The sequence below is a fragment of the Lissotriton helveticus genome, chromosome 8 (assembly GCF_964261635.1).
Source record: "Lissotriton helveticus chromosome 8, aLisHel1.1, whole genome shotgun sequence".
NCBI classification, from domain to species: Eukaryota; Metazoa; Chordata; class Amphibia; order Caudata; family Salamandridae; genus Lissotriton; species Lissotriton helveticus.
In genome coordinates this window covers 818,906,760-818,919,280 of record NC_136069.1, presented here as the reverse complement: position 1 = coordinate 818,919,280, position 12,521 = coordinate 818,906,760, and the positions used below count along the sequence as shown (strand labels likewise).

General features: G+C 39.6%; 10 non-coding genes across 10 annotated transcripts; all 10 read right to left on the bottom strand.

Annotated features, from left to right (window-relative positions):
• Nucleotides 1-494: 494 nt before the first annotated feature.
• On the bottom strand, nucleotides 495-567 carry TRNAV-CAC (transfer RNA valine (anticodon CAC)). The gene has a single exon. It is a non-coding gene; the product is annotated as a tRNA-Val (tRNA).
• A 288-nt stretch (nucleotides 568-855) lies between these two features.
• On the bottom strand, nucleotides 856-927 carry TRNAP-UGG (transfer RNA proline (anticodon UGG)). Its single transcript has one exon. It is a non-coding gene; the product is annotated as a tRNA-Pro (tRNA).
• Nucleotides 928-3,106: 2,179 nt separating this feature from the next.
• Nucleotides 3,107-3,179, bottom strand: TRNAV-CAC (transfer RNA valine (anticodon CAC)). Its single transcript has one exon. It is a non-coding gene; the product is annotated as a tRNA-Val (tRNA).
• A 288-nt stretch (nucleotides 3,180-3,467) lies between these two features.
• Nucleotides 3,468-3,539, bottom strand: TRNAP-UGG (transfer RNA proline (anticodon UGG)). Its single transcript has one exon. It is a non-coding gene; the product is annotated as a tRNA-Pro (tRNA).
• Nucleotides 3,540-5,647: 2,108 nt separating this feature from the next.
• On the bottom strand, nucleotides 5,648-5,720 carry TRNAV-CAC (transfer RNA valine (anticodon CAC)). The gene has a single exon. It is a non-coding gene; the product is annotated as a tRNA-Val (tRNA).
• Nucleotides 5,721-6,008: 288 nt separating this feature from the next.
• On the bottom strand, nucleotides 6,009-6,080 carry TRNAP-UGG (transfer RNA proline (anticodon UGG)). Its single transcript has one exon. It is a non-coding gene; the product is annotated as a tRNA-Pro (tRNA).
• A 2,185-nt stretch (nucleotides 6,081-8,265) lies between these two features.
• On the bottom strand, nucleotides 8,266-8,338 carry TRNAV-CAC (transfer RNA valine (anticodon CAC)). Its single transcript has one exon. It is a non-coding gene; the product is annotated as a tRNA-Val (tRNA).
• Nucleotides 8,339-8,626: 288 nt separating this feature from the next.
• Nucleotides 8,627-8,698, bottom strand: TRNAP-UGG (transfer RNA proline (anticodon UGG)). Its single transcript has one exon. It is a non-coding gene; the product is annotated as a tRNA-Pro (tRNA).
• A 2,221-nt stretch (nucleotides 8,699-10,919) lies between these two features.
• TRNAV-CAC (transfer RNA valine (anticodon CAC)) lies at nucleotides 10,920-10,992 on the bottom strand. Its single transcript has one exon. It is a non-coding gene; the product is annotated as a tRNA-Val (tRNA).
• A 288-nt stretch (nucleotides 10,993-11,280) lies between these two features.
• On the bottom strand, nucleotides 11,281-11,352 carry TRNAP-UGG (transfer RNA proline (anticodon UGG)). Its single transcript has one exon. It is a non-coding gene; the product is annotated as a tRNA-Pro (tRNA).
• Between the last annotated feature and the right edge of the window lie 1,169 nt (nucleotides 11,353-12,521).

The window sequence follows — 12,521 nt, the reverse complement described above, 5'->3', positions numbered from 1 at the left end:
CTAGGAGAGGAGATGCAAATATAAATGTATTAGAAAAATACATAAAGAGGAGTGATATGCTTTTATTCATGCAAGGCTAGAAAAAATCCCCATACTGTCGAAAGCATTCATACACCACCAAATGGAAATAAACAATTCTGACATTAAACGAAAAGGTGACGATGCATTTGTATCATCACCTTGAGAAGGATCATCTAGGAATTGAGCCCAAGCCTCAGCACTTAAAACCAGAAACACTCCACTAAAATAGGAGGCCTGTTGGTGCCAACAATTCTCAAAGTTAATGCTTGTTCTGGTTGAGCATTGAACCGAATGCAGGGCTCTTTTGAAAGTGAGGTTTGTGAATCAACAGATACATCCACATGCCAATTATGTTATTGTTTTTAAGAGAATTCACTTTCTTGGAACGAGACTGCATGAACCCATCTTCAGGGCCTGGACAATTTCATGCAAAACGGCAACTCTCAACATTGCAGCCAAGACAATATAACTAGTGTTTCTGCCCGGTTTCGAACCGGGGACCTTTCGCGTGTGAGGCGAACGTGATAACCACTACACTACAGAAACAGATACCTACAGGTGATTCTTCTGTGATGAAACTGCTCAAAACAGACTATTCCAAGGGCATCTGGTTTTAGATTTCTTTCATGCAACCTGCCCGACAGCCCTATCTGAACGCTTGTATATGCCTTGCAAGTTCAGCATTTTTGCAAAATGCTTAAAGAGAAATGTTTCCTATTTGCTCAGGCAGGGCAAGGTTAAAAGAATGAGACTCTAGCAAATAATCATCCACTACTGCAAAGAGAAAATTGATATTGGCTTTGAAATGCATACTTCAAAAGAGCACCAATGAAAGGGCTCGTCCGGGATTTGAACCCGGGACCTCTCGCACCCAAAGCGAAAATCATACCCCTAGACCAACGAGCCATTGAAAGACCCTCACCTCTGAAAAGGTAATACCAGCTCTAAGCCCGCAATGAAGATCATGCTGGGGTCTTTTTCATGCTTGGTCTGTGAATTCACAGGAAATTCAGTGTCAACTTACCCTTTCTCAAACGATAGCACTATCATTTGTAAGTGTCCCCTTTTATTTTTTCTCAGCATTGGACAAGTCTTACAGGAAGTCAGCAGTTATTTATATATTTCTGCATTGGCTAGAGCCTAAAGAGAAAGAATAAAAAGCTGTTCATAACAACATAAGAAACACATTTTGCCTTTTCTCTCAAATACTTATTCCCTTTGTGCAAATCGGAATGCCAAGGTGAATAGCTGGGCCACAGATTCTGGCTAATTATCTATCTCTTGAATGCAAGAAGCAATAAAAACTGCCTAATGCAGGACTAAAGCATTCCTTGCATAGCCTCTAACATCATAACATAACTGAGCTGCTGGTAACAAGCTAAGCAATGCCTTCCCAAAATGAGAAGTACATGTGCTTATGTGCTTATCCGCTCAATTAGCGCTCGATCAGGCGAGATATAGGAAAGGTGGAAAGGGTCCAAATGGCTGTCCCTTCCTTTTTAGGGTGGGTCCTGCTGACTATCATAGGATTCCTCTTAAGAGTGGCCAGGGTCAGAGGAAAAACTTTCAATGCTTCTTAGTGTTCTCTCCAGAAGCAGGCATTTTCTGTGCCTTTAATTTCAGGCTTTTCCCAGCAGTCTCTGTTCTGCATATGTAAATTAACAAAAGCAGTGCTTATTCCTCACTTGCTCTAATGTCCTTCCTGTCCACAAAGCTCTGCCTAAGTATGCTTTTTTTCTTTTTCAGGGAAATTCTAAATGGTTTCTCTGTCCACTCTGTGGCAGTAGAATGCTGATTATGATGCCATGTTTTGTGGAATCACCAAGGTACAACTACAGAGGAATATATGAGTCTGAAGGACATGGAACTCTTAGCTAACACATCACAATATGTGATGCTTGCCAACCAAGCACTACATTCTGGTGCGCTGATGATCAGAACATTCTGCTCCTAAAGGAAAGAAAATACCGCTTGATTGAAAATAAAGTCTCTGTTTATATTAACGCTCTCTCTCTCCCTATATCTATCTATCTATCTATCTATCTATCTATCTATCTATCTATCTATCTATCTATCTATCTATCTATCTATCTATCTATCTATCTATCTATCTATCTATCTATCTATCTATCTATCTATCTATCTATCTATCTATCTATCTATCTATTTATCTATCTATCTATCTATCTATCTATCTATCTATCTATCTATCTTTATATATGGATACATGCATACACCTACTCATAGATATGCCATGCATTTCTTTGGATTTGTTTCAACCTCTTGCCATTTATTTGAGAATCCCTACTTTTAAAGTGACTGCAAATGAAGTCATCTCTGGCACGTTTTGGCTGATGCAAGGTAACCAAAACACAAGACAACTTTTAATAAAAATCATTGGTTTCTTTGTTAACGTGCACTGTCAAACATGGGACTTTCACACGTCAGGTAAATATGATAACCAATACACAACAGAAGCAGATGCAGATTGCTTATCAATGTCGTGATAGAACAGTTGTGATTTGAGTAGTAGAAGCGCCCCTGAATTGATACTTATTATATACAGCCTGTAAGATAGTCAAAAATGCATGCTAGGAGAGGAGATGCAAATATAAATGTATTAGAAAAATACATAAAGAGGAGTGATATGCTTTTATTCATGCAAGGCTAGAAAAAATCCCCATACTGTCGAAAGCATTCATACACCACCAAATGGAAATAAACAATTCTGACATTAAACGAAAAGGTGACGATGCATTTGTATCATCACCTTGAGAAGGATCATCTAGGAATTGAGCCCAAGCCTCAGCACTTAAAACCAGAAACACTCCACTAAAATAGGAGGCCTGTTGGTGCCAACAATTCTCAAAGTTAATGCTTGTTCTGGTTGAGCATTGAACCAAATGCAGGGCTCTTTTGAAAGTGAGGTTTGTGAATCAACAGATACATCCACATGCCAATTATGTTATTGTTTTTAAGAGAATTCACTTTCTTGGAACGAGACTGCATGAACCCATCTTCAGGGCCTGGACAATTTCATGCAAAACGGCAACTCTCAACATTGCAGCCAAGACAATATAACTAGTGTTTCTGCCCGGTTTCGAACCGGGGACCTTTCGCGTGTGAGGCGAACGTGATAACCACTACACTACAGAAACAGATACCTACAGGTGATTCTTCTGTGATGAAACTGCTCAAAACAGACTATTCCAAGGGCATCTGGTTTTAGATTTCTTTCATGCAACCTGCCCGACAGCCCTATCTGAACGCTTGTATATGCCTTGCAAGTTCAGCATTTTTGCAAAATGCTTAAAGAGAAATGTTTCCTATTTGCTCAGGCAGGGCAAGGTTAAAAGCATGAGACTCTAGCAAATAATCATCCACTACTGCAAAGAGAAAATTGATATTGGCTTTGAAATGCATACTTCAAAAGAGCACCAATGAAAGGGCTCGTCCGGGATTTGAACCCGGGACCTCTCGCACCCAAAGCGAGAATCATACCCCTAGACCAACGAGCCGTTGAAAGACCCTCACCTCTGAAAAGGTAATACCAGCTCTAAGCCTGCAATGAAGATCATGCTGGGGTCTTTTTCATGCTTGGTCTGTGAATTCACAGGAAATTCAGTGTCAACTTACCCTTTCTCAAACGATAGCACTATCATTTGTAAGTGTCCCCTTTTAGTTTTTTCTCAGCATTGGACAAGTCTTACAGGAAGTCAGCAGTTATTTATATATTTCTGCATTGGCTAAAGCCTAAAGAGAAAGAATAAAAAGCTGTTCATAACAACATAAGAAACACATTTTGCCTTTTCTCTCAAATACTTATTCCCTTTGTGCAAATCGGAATGCCAAGGTGAATAGCTGGGCCACAGATTCTGGCTAATTATCTATCTCTTGAATGCAAGAAGCAATAAAAACTGCCTAATGCAGGACTAAAGCATTCCTTGCATAGCCTCTAACATCATAACATAACTGAGCTGCTGGTAACAAGCTAAGCAATGCCTTCCCAAAATAAGAAGTACATGTGCTTATGTGCTTATCCGCTCAATCAGCGCTCAATCAGGCTCGATCAAGGAAAGGTGGAAAGGGTCCAAATGGCTGTCCCTTCCTTTTTAGGGTGGGTCCTGCTGACTATCATAGGATTCCTCTTAAGAGTGGCCAGGGTCAGAGGAAAAACTTTCAATGCTTCTTAGTGTTCTCTCCAGAAGCAGGCATTTTCTGTGCCTTTAATTTCAGGCTTTTCCCAGCAGTCTCTGTTCTGCCTATGTAAATTAACAAAAGCAGTGCTTATTGCTCACTTGCTCTAATGTCCTTCCTGTCCACAAAGCTCTGCCTAAGTATGCTTTTTTTCTTTTTCAGGGAAATTCTAAATGGTTTCTCTGTCCACTCTGTGGCAGTAGAATGCTGATTATGATGCCATGTTTTGTGGAATCACCAAGGTACAACTACAGAGGAATATATGAGTCTGAAGGACATGGAACTCTTAGCTAACACATCACAATATGTGATGCTTGCCAACCAAGCACTACATTCTGGTGCGCTGATGATCAGAACATTCTGCTCCTAAAGGAAAGAAAATACCGCTTGATTGAAAATAAAGTCTCTGTTTATATTAATGCTCTCTCTATCCCTATATCTATCTATCTATCTATCTATCTATCTATCTATCTATCTATCTATCTATCTATCTATCTATCTATCTATCTATCTATCTATCTATCTATCTATATCTCTATCTATCTATCTATCTATCTTTATATATGGATACATGCATACACCTACTCATAGATATGCCATGCATTTCTTTGGATTTGTTTCAACCTCTTGCCATTCATTTGAGAATCCCTACTTTTCAAGTGACTGCAAATGAAGTCATCTCTGGCACGTTTTGGCTGATGCAAGGTAACCAAAACACAAGACAACTTTTAATAAAAATCATTGGTTTCTTTGTTAACGTGCACTGTCAAACATGGGACTTTCACACGTCAGGTAAATATGATAACCAATACACAACAGAAGCAGATGCAGATTGCTTATCAATGTCGTGATAGAACAGTTGTGATTTGAGTAGTAGAAGCGCCCCTGAATTGATACTTATTATATACAGCCTGTAAGATAGTCAAAAATGCATGCTAGGAGAGGAGATGCAAATATAAATGTATTAGAAAAATACATAAAGAGGAGTGATATGCTTTTATTCATGCAAGGCTAGAAAAAATCCCCATACTGTCGAAAGCATTCATACACCACCAAATGGAAATAAACAATTCTGACATTAAACGAAAAGGTGACGATGCATTTGTATCATCACCTTGAGAAGGATCATCTAGGAATTGAGCCCAAGCCTCAGCACTTAAAACCAAAAACACTCCACTAAAATAGGAGGCCTGTTGGTGCCAACAATTCTCAAAGTTAATGCTTGTTCTGGTTGAGCATTGAACCGAATGCAGGGCTCTTTTGAAAGTGAGGTCTGTGAATCAACAGATACATCCACATGCCAATTATGTTATTGTTTTTAAGAGAATTCACTTTCTTGGAACGAGACTGCATGAACCCACCTTCAGGGCCTGGACAATTTCATGCAAAACGGCAACTCTCAACATTGCAGCCAAGAAAATATAACTAGTGTATCTGCCCGGTTTCGAACCGGGGACCTTTCGCGTGTGAGGCGAACGTGATAACCACTACACTACAGAAACAGATACCTACAGGTGATTCTTCTGTGATGAAACTGCTCAAAACAGACTATTCCAAGGGCATCTGGTTTTAGATTTCTTTCATGCAACCTGCCCGACAGCCCTATCTGAACGCTTGTATATGCCTTGCAAGTTCAGCATTTTTGCAAAATGCTTAAAGAGAAATGTTTCCTATTTGCTCAGGCAGGGCAAGGTTAAAAGCATGAGACTCTAGCAAATAATCATCCACTACTGCAAAGAGAAAATTGATATTGGCTTTGAAATGCATACTTCAAAAGAGCACCAATGAAAGGGCTTGTCCGGGATTTGAACCCGGGACCTCTCGCACCCAAAGCGAGAATCATACCCCTAGACCAACGAGCCGTTGAAAGACCCTCACCTCTGAAAAGGTAATACCAGCTCTAAGCCCGCAATGAAGATCATGCTGGGGTCTTTTTCATGCTTGGTCTGTGAATTCACAGGAAATTCAGTGTCAACTTACCCTTTCTCAAACGATAGCACTATCATTTGTAAGTGTCCCCTTTTATTTTTTCTCAGCATTGGACAAGTCTTACAGGAAGTCAGCAGTTATTTATATATTTCTGCATTGGCTAGAGCCTAAAGAGAAAGAATAAAAAGCTGTTCATAACAACATAAGAAACACATTTTGCCTTTTCTCTCAAATACTTATTCCCTTTGTGCAAATCGGAATGCCAAGGTGAATAGCTGGGCCACAGATTCTGGCTAATTATCTATCTCTTGAATGCAAGAAGCAATAAAAACTGCCTAATGCAGGACTAAAGCATTCCTTGCATAGCCTCTAACATCATAACATAACTGAGCTGCTGGTAACAAGCTAAGCAATGCCTTCCCAAAATGAGAAGTACATGTGCTTATGTGCTTATCCGCTCAATTAGCGCTCGATCAGGCGAGATCAGGCGAGATATAGGAAAGGTGGAAAGGGTCCAAATGGCTGTCCCTTCCTTTTTAGGGTGGGTCCTGCTGACTATCATAGGATTCCTCTTAAGAGTGGCCAGGGTCAGAGGAAAAACTTTCAATGCTTCTTAGTGTTCTCTCCAGAAGCAGGCATTTTCTGTGCCTTTAATTTCAGGCTTTTCCCAGCAGTCTCTGTTCTGCATATGTAAATTAACAAAAGCAGTGCTTATTCCTCACTTGCTCTAATGTCCTTCCTGTCCACAAAGCTCTGCCTAAGTATGCTTTTTTTCTTTTTCAGGGAAATTCTAAATGGTTTCTCTGTCCACTCTGTGGCAGTAGAATGCTGATTATGATGCCATGTTTTGTGGAATCACCAAGGTACAACTACAGAGGAATATATGAGTCTGAAGGACATGGAACTCTTAGCTAACACATCACAATATGTGATGCTTGCCAACCAAGCACTACATTCTGGTGCGCTGATGATCAGAACATTCTGCTCCTAAAGGAAAGAAAATACCGCTTGATTGAAAATAAAGTCTCTGTTTATATTAACGCTCTCTCTCTCCCTATATCTATCTATCTATCTATCTATCTATCTATCTATCTATCTATCTATCTATCTATCTATCTATCTATCTATCTATCTATCTATCTATCTATCTATCTATCTATCTATCTATCTATCTATCTATCTATCTATCTATCTATCTATCTATCAATCTATCTATATCTCTATCTATCTATCTATCTATCTATCTTTATATATGGATACATGCATACACCTACTCATAGATATGCCATGCATTTCTTTGGATTTGTTTCAACCTCTTGCCATTTATTTGAGAATCCCTACTTTTCAAGTGACTGCAAATGAAGTCATCTCTGGCACGTTTTGGCTGATGCAAGGTAACCAAAACACAAGACAACTTTTAATAAAAATCATTGGTTTCTTTGTTAACGTGCACTGTCAAACATGGGACTTTCACACGTCAGGTAAATATGATAACCAATACACAACAGAAGCAGATGCAGATTGCTTATCAATGTCGTGATAGAACAGTTGTGATTTGAGTAGTAGAAGCGCCCCTGAATTGATACTTATTATATACAGCCTGTAAGATAGTCAAAAATGCATGCTAGGAGAGGAGATGCAAATATAAATGTATTAGAAAAATACATAAAGAGGAGTGATATGCTTTTATTCATGCAAGGCTAGAAAAAATCCCCATACTGTCGAAAGCATTCATACACCACCAAATGGAAATGAACAATTCTGACATTAAACGAAAAGGTGACGATGCATTTGTATCATCACCTTGAGAAGGATCATCTAGGAATTGAGCCCAAGCCTCAGCACTTAAAACCAGAAACACTCCACTAAAATAGGAGGCCTGTTGGTGCCAACAATTCTCAAAGTTAATGCTTGTTCTGGTTGAGCATTGAACCGAATGCAGGGCTCTTTTGAAAGTGAGGTTTGTGAATCAACAGATACATCCACATGCCAATTATGTTATTGTTTTTAAGAGAATTCACTTTCTTGGAACGAGACTGCATGAACCCATCTTCAGGGCCTGGACAATTTCATGCAAAACGGCAACTCTCAACATTGCAGCCAAGACAATATAACTAGTGTTTCTGCCCGGTTTCGAACCGGGGACCTTTCGCGTGTGAGGCGAACGTGATAACCACTACACTACAGAAACAGATACCTACAGGTGATTCTTCTGTGATGAAACTGCTCAAAACAGACTATTCCAAGGGCATCTGGTTTTAGATTTCTTTCATGCAACCTGCCCGACAGCCCTATCTGAACGCTTGTATATGCCTTGCAAGTTCAGCATTTTTGCAAAATGCTTAAAGAGAAATGTTTCCTATTTGCTCAGGCAGGGCAAGGTTAAAAGAATGAGACTCTAGCAAATAATCATCCACTACTGCAAAGAGAAAATTGATATTGGCTTTGAAATGCATACTTCAAAAGAGCACCAATGAAAGGGCTCGTCCGGGATTTGAACCCGGGACCTCTCGCACCCAAAGCGAAAATCATACCCCTAGACCAACGAGCCGTTGAAAGACCCTCACCTCTGAAAAGGTAATACCAGCTCTAAGCCCGCAATGAAGATCATGCTGGGGTCTTTTTCATGCTTGGTCTGTGAATTCACAGGAAATTCAGTGTCAACTTACCCTTTCTCAAACGATAGCACTATCATTTGTAAGTGTCCCCTTTTATTTTTTCTCAGCATTGGACAAGTCTTACAGGAAGTCAGCAGTTATTTATATATTTCTGCATTGGCTAGAGCCTAAAGAGAAAGAATAAAAAGCTGTTCATAACAACATAAGAAACACATTTTGCCTTTTCTCTCAAATACTTATTCCCTTTGTGCAAATCGGAATGCCAAGGTGAATAGCTGGGCCACAGATTCTGGCTAATTATCTATCTCTTGAATGCAAGAAGCAATAAAAACTGCCTAATGCAGGACTAAAGCATTCCTTGCATAGCCTCTAACATCATAACATAACTGAGCTGCTGGTAACAAGCTAAGCAATGCCTTCCCAAAATGAGAAGTACATGTGCTTATGTGCTTATCCGCTCAATTAGCGCTCGATCAGGCGAGATCAGGCGAGATATAGGAAAGGTGGAAAGGGTCCAAATGGCTGTCCCTTCCTTTTTAGGGTGGGTCCTGCTGACTATCATAGGATTCCTCTTAAGAGTGGCCAGGGTCAGAGGAAAAACTTTCAATGCTTCTTAGTGTTCTCTCCAGAAGCAGGCATTTTCTGTGCCTTTAATTTCAGGCTTTTCCCAGCAGTCTCTGTTCTGCATATGTAAATTAACAAAAGCAGTGCTTATTCCTCACTTGCTCTAATGTCCTTCCTGTCCACAAAGCTCTGCCTAAGTATGCTTTTTTTCTTTTTCAGGGAAATTCTAAATGGTTTCTCTGTCCACTCTGTGGCAGTAGAATGCTGATTATGATGCCATGTTTTGTGGAATCACCAAGGTACAACTACAGAGGAATATATGAGTCTGAAGGACATGGAACTCTTAGCTAACACATCACAATATGTGATGCTTGCCAACCAAGCACTACATTCTGGTGCGCTGATGATCAGAACATTCTGCTCCTAAAGGAAAGAAAATACCGCTTGATTGAAAATAAAGTCTCTGTTTATATTAACGCTCTCTCTCTCCCTATATCTATCTATCTATCTATCTATCTATCTATCTATCTATCTATCTATCTATCTATCTATCTATCTATCTATCTATCTATCTATCTATCTATCTATCTATCTATCTATCTATCTATCTATCTATCTATCTATCTATCTATCTATCTATCTATCTATCTATCTATCTATCTATCTATGTATCTATCTATCTATCTATCTATCTATCTATCTATCTATCTATCTATCTTTATATATGGATACATGCATACACCTACTCATAGATATGCCATGCATTTCTTTGGATTTGTTTCAACCTCTTGCCATTTATTTGAGAATCCCTACTTTTAAAGTGACTGCAAATGAAGTCATCTCTGGCACGTTTTGGCTGATGCAAGGTAACCAAAACACAAGACAACTTTTAATAAAAATCATTGGTTTCTTTGTTAACGTGCACTGTCAAACATGGGACTTTCACACGTCAGGTAAATATGATAACCAATACACAACAGAAGCAGATGCAGATTGCTTATCAATGTCGTGATAGAACAGTTGTGATTTGAGTAGTAGAAGCGCCCCTGAATTGATACTTATTATATACAGCCTGTAAGATAGTCAAAAATGCATGCTAGGAGAGGAGATGCAAATATAAATGTATTAGAAAAATACATAAAGAGGAGTGATATGCTTTTATTCATGCAAGGCTAGAAAAAATCCCCATACTGTCGAAAGCATTCATACACCACCAAATGGAAATAAACAATTCTGACATTAAACGAAAAGGTGACGATGCATTTGTATCATCACCTTGAGAAGGATCATCTAGGAATTGAGCCCAAGCCTCAGCACTTAAAACCAGAAACACTCCACTAAAATAGGAGGCCTGTTGGTGCCAACAATTCTCAAAGTTAATGCTTGTTCTGGTTGAGCATTGAACCAAATGCAGTGCTCTTTTGAAAGTGAGGTTTGTGAATCAACAGATACATCCACATGCCAATTATGTTATTGTTTTTAAGAGAATTCACTTTCTTGGAACGATACTGCATGAACCCATCTTCAGGGCCTGGACAATTTCATGCAAAACGGCAACTCTCAACATTGCAGCCAAGACAATATAACTAGTGTTTCTGCCCGGTTTCGAACCGGGGACCTTTCGCGTGTGAGGCGAACGTGATAACCACTACACTACAGAAACAGATACCTACAGGTGATTCTTCTGTGATGAAACTGCTCAAAACAGACTATTCCAAGGGCATCTGGTTTTAGATTTCTTTCATGCAACCTGCCCGACAGCCCTATCTGAACGCTTGTATATGCCTTGCAAGTTCAGCATTTTTGCAAAATGCTTAAAGAGAAATGTTTCCTATTTGCTCAGGCAGGGCAAGGTTAAAAGCATGAGACTCTAGCAAATAATCATCCACTACTGCAAAGAGAAAATTGATATTGGCTTTGAAATGCATACTTCAAAAGAGCACCAATGAAAGGGCTCGTCCGGGATTTGAACCCGGGACCTCTCGCACCCAAAGCAAGAATCATACCCCTAGACCAACGAGCCGTTGAAAGACCCTCACCTCTGAAAAGGTAATACCAGCTCTAAGCCCGCAATGAAGATCATGCTGGGGTCTTTTTCATGCTTGGTCTGTGAATTCACAGGAAATTCAGTGTCAACTTACCCTTTCTCAAACGATAGCACTATCATTTGTAAGTGTCCCCTTTTATTTTTTCTCAGCATTGGACAAGTCTTACAGGAAGTCAGCAGTTATTTATATATTTCTGCATTGGCTAAAGCCTAAAGAGAAAGAATAAAAAGCTGTTCATAACAACATAAGAAACACATTTTGCCTTTTCTCTCAAATACTTATTCCCTTTGTGCAAATCGGAATGCCAAGGTGAATAGCTGGGCCACAGATTCTGGCTAATTATCTATCTCTTGAATGCAAGAAGCAATAAAAACTGCCTAATGCAGGACTAAAGCATTCCTTGCATAGCCTCTAACATCATAACATAACTGAGCTGCTGGTAACAAGCTAAACAATGCCTTCCCAAAATGAGAAGTACATGTGCTTATGTGCTTATCCGCTCAATCAGCGCTCAATCAGGCTCGATCAGGCGAGATATAGGAAAGGTGGAAAGGGTCCAAATGGCTGTCCCTTCCTTTTTAGGGTGGGTCCTGCTGACTATCATAGGATTCCTCTTAAGAGTGGCCAGGGTCAGAGGAAAAACATTCAATGCTTCTTAGTGTTCTCTCCAGAAGCAGGCATTTTCTGTGCCTTTAATTTCAGGCTTTTCCCAGCAGTCTCTGTTCTGCCTATGTAAATTAACAAAAGCAGTGCTTATTCCTCACTTGCTCTAATGTCCTTCCTGTCCACAAAGCTCTGCCTAAGTATGCTTTTTTTCTTTTTCAGGGAAATTCTAAATGGTTTCTCTGTCCACTCTGTGGCAGTAGAATGCTGATTATGATGCCATGTTTTGTGGAATCACCAAGGTACAACTACAGAGGAATATATGAGTCTGAAGGACATGGAACTCTTAGCTAACACATCACAATATGTGATGCTTGCCAACCAAGCACTACATTCTGGTGCGCTGATGATCAGAACATTCTGCTCCTAAAGGAAAGAAAATACCGCTTGATTGAAAATAAAGTCTCTGTTTATATTAACGCTCTCTCTCTCCCTATATCTATCTATCTATCTATCTATCTATCTATCTATCTATCTATCT